Below are 3,982 nucleotides of genomic sequence, written 5' to 3' on the forward strand. Positions count from 1 at the left end.
GACACTGCGCCCGCCCGAAACCCGCCTACAGAGTGTTCCGCCTACTACAGCGAATGCGCATGTGCCAGTAGCGAGCCTTAGGTTTCGCGCAGGCGCAAATCTGGTCGCCTGGGTAGGCTAGTTTATAGAGGCTTGTTTTTCTTGGACGTTTTCTAGTTGCTGAGTGTGGTTTGGGATTTTGTTTGTTGTTTACGACAGGACTTTCTGGAGGAACAGTGTCACTAGGTCAGAGAGTACAGAATCACCATGAATCGGTGCCACGGTAGCAGCCTTGTCCACCCTGCGAGAAGATTGGCTGGCGTGTTCTCTGAAGGCCCTTCTCTCAGGTCTTAGGGTTCCAGGAACCCAAATCAGTGACATTGCCTAAAAACCTTGTAAGTCAGGATCCCAGTTACCGTTATGGGACAAGATGACAGTTATTATGGCATTTTCTGTGTGTGCCTTGTACTAGTACAGTGCTTAGTTTTACACAGATCATCTTGTTTAAGTCCCAAAAGCTCTCAGAGGTGGACATCAGGACCCCTCATTTTCTACAGAGGAAAATAAAACCCCAAGAAGAAAAGTGACGTGTCCTAGTGATAAGTATAGAATTTGAGTGAATGTAGTCTGACTCTAGAGTCCAAACTCTTGAGTGCATGTATGTTTAACTTGTAAACCCGATGATTTTCATTATTCAAAAACTTAAGCAATCAGAGAGAGCAATAGCTGACCAGTTAGTGACCATAACCGAGCCCGATCTAGTGATGTGGATCCTGTTCTGTGTCCATCTTTGCATGCCTGACTTGGCGCTAGCTCCTTTCTTGTTCATTATCAGTTTTTTCTTCTCTGTTGGATCTTCCTTAAGAACAGATAAACGTAGTATAATGACTTCTACTGAAAAAAATAATAACTTCTCTGACGCCAATCAGCCACGACTCCATTTGTTTGTTTCAATTTATAACAAAATAACTGGAGGAAATGCACTCACTGTCTCCATTTTCTTACCTTTATCCTCCCTCCCCCACTTCAAATGAGGTTTAGTCCCAACCAATACAGTGAAACGGTTCTTGTCAAGGTCACCACCGATTTATTTTGTTGTTGTTGCTGCTGAGGATTGAACTAAGAGCCATGCCCACACTAAGTATGTGGTTTCCCGCTGAACTACATCAGTGATTTTTATCTTGCAAAATCCTCTAGTCAATATTTAGTCCTCTCTTCTGACATTTGCAGTGTTGATAATAACTTTCACTGAGTTTTTAGTTTATGTCTAGGGATGCCACACTCTTCTTGATTTCTTCGTTTCCTTTGCTGATTTTTATTTCTTATAATGGTAAACCAGATTGTAAAGGATTTATCTGGTTTTTAAAATAAGCAACAGTGATGCCTTCAAGCAGATGCATCTGGGGTTGAAATGAGTTCAATATTCATTCATTTGTAATCACCTCCATGCTTTCAGGTAAATAAAGCAAATTCCATTTTTCCTATCATTTAGCTATCATTCCTCAATTCAGGACTCAGACATCTAATCTACCCCAGTTATGACCAGCTGAAATTAGGTCATCTAAAATCTTTCTGAGTTTTTTTCTCCTTTGTCACTAGAGAAAGGAAAATCCTACATTATCATTCACGTGTCTTCCAATTCTATTTTTGTAGAATACCACCTTTTTATTAGTATGTATTTGTGATACATAATAATTGTATTCATCTTGGAGAATTGGTACATATACATATCACATTTTGGTCATTTTTATTACCTCCCCCAACTATCTTCCTCTCATTCTCCTTTCACAGACCCTTTCTTCATCTCCACGGGACCTACCTCCCTTTTTCCTACATTTTCTTCTTTATTTTGTTCTTTATATTATTATATTTTGGGTCCATCAGAGAATTCATGTAAATTTCTGTGTCTGATTTATTTCACTTAGTATTGTGGTCTCAAGGTCCATCTCTTCATACATATATATAGCATTGTGATTGCAATGGGCTAGGCATAGTGGAAGGAATTTCAGGGTGTGATCAACTGTACTATCTGTAAGATGTTCCAGCATTAGTAGATGACTTTTAAGAACAAATGTATATAACTACAGGATATATAAAAATACCCTCTGGGCAGTATAAGCCTACACTAAAGGAGTTCTATGAAGGAAGAAGTCTGTTTTGTCTGGATATTCATCTAGAACTTGACAGATCAGGTAGCCACTTTAAGTAGAGCTTTGAAGGATGGCAGTGTTAAGGGGGTGGACATTAAGAGGAGAGGACAGCATTAACAAAGTCATAGAAGATACCCATATCATGATTGGTGAATAAGATTTGGAGAGGGTCATTAATTTGTGCTGGGTTCCTTTACTGGGCCCAATAAACCAGCCCAATATGAAATAACTCATGCTAAATACCAAACAAATAGCTGATCCTTAGTCAATTTCTGCAGCTGCAGCAATTGTAGATGGCCAGCTGATTCAAATCAGGCAAGATGCTGAGCTACAATCTATCAAGCTGTCTCTGCCTTGGGTTTTTTTTTTTTCTATCCATAACTACTGCCTGATCATTTTCTAGCAGAACTCTGTAAATCTCTTCTGGTTCTGAGGGCTGATTTAAGAATCAAAAGTCAATTCCAATTAAGATCTTTAAGTTTGTTGTAATTGTCTTTTTGACATCAGTAAGCTCATTCTTTAGGAATAGTCTGGATACAGTGCTTTTGGTACTATCACTAAACACTAGATGTCACAAATGAAATAAATTCTAGAGTATTTCTTCCTCTTAGGTTAACATATCCTTTTCATTCACAGTTCCAGATGTAGATCCCCATCACCAGATGATGTCCATATACCATACCCTAAATATCAAAAGGTGAAAAGAGCAAAACAAAACCCACCTTACACCTGTCATTTTGAATTTACATAATGAGAGATGGGGCAATACCACCTCACACAATAGTGGATTCATCAGGCATGGGGAAGGATTCTGGATATTGAGAAATAACAAAAAATCTACTATGACCCCCATTATAATTTCAAATACTGTAGCATTTCGAAACTGGGATACATTGCTGTAGTAAACTTGTCATCTTTCCTTCGTTGTGACTGTTTTAGTCCATTTAGTTAAGAGAAATGGTGCAGAAAAGAGTGTTGCATTGAAATTAAATGCTGCATTTATTTTGACATAGACTTATTTAATAGTTATTTTTGGTACTAGTCATGAAGACTCTCTGTAAGCAAGGAGCTTAGAGTTTAGTAGAAGAGGCATTTACATTCTTACTTAGAGGATGGCCTAGATTTTCTTTTTCCTTCACATTTAGTAGAGTTGTAAGCTAGTCTTTGTTGGGCTCTAGCAAAAACAAATTCAGGACATTGATACACAAAGTCTGGAAACAAGAACTGGATCAATTAATAAAGTCCCATGGTTTACATGACATGCTAGGAGATGAAGTTCTGAAAATTACACTGGAAGTTGAGGTCATTACATCTTGTGCAATGTCTGAGATAGAGAAGAAACTTAGGAAGAGAGAAGAGATTCAGAATTTTAAATTGGCCTAATCTATGGAATAGTAGGAGAATAGGTCCCTTTGACAAGAGAAACAAAACAGCCATCTGAGAAGAGACAAGGAAACTGATTCATCACAACTTCCGCTGTGGTGTTTAGATATCAGAATGAATAATTATACCAAACAGGAAGATTTGACTGCCTAATAGTAATAATGATAATGAACCTAGTCTGTAGTCTCTCTTGGATCTGCAATGTATAGCACCACCTTTAACTTTTAATGAAACCTATTACTATACTATTTTTCTCTCTATATAGATGAACTCCTCACCCAGAGCAAAGGTGTACCATCCTAGTATGGTAAACATTTATTGATTACTTTCCCAGCATCAATGTCTTCCTTTTTTCTTGCCAAAAGCATTATATTATTATTTGAATAATCCGTCTTTCTTTCCATTTTCAGCTACATGGAGTCTTCACAATTGATTCTACTCTTCAGCTGGAGGAGACTGACATCTTGGCT

The sequence above is a fragment of the Heterocephalus glaber genome, unplaced genomic scaffold (genome assembly GCF_053883595.1).
Source record: "Heterocephalus glaber isolate CG9 unplaced genomic scaffold, H.glaber_assembly_v1.0 deba00001606, whole genome shotgun sequence".
Classification (NCBI taxonomy): domain Eukaryota; kingdom Metazoa; phylum Chordata; class Mammalia; order Rodentia; family Bathyergidae; genus Heterocephalus; species Heterocephalus glaber.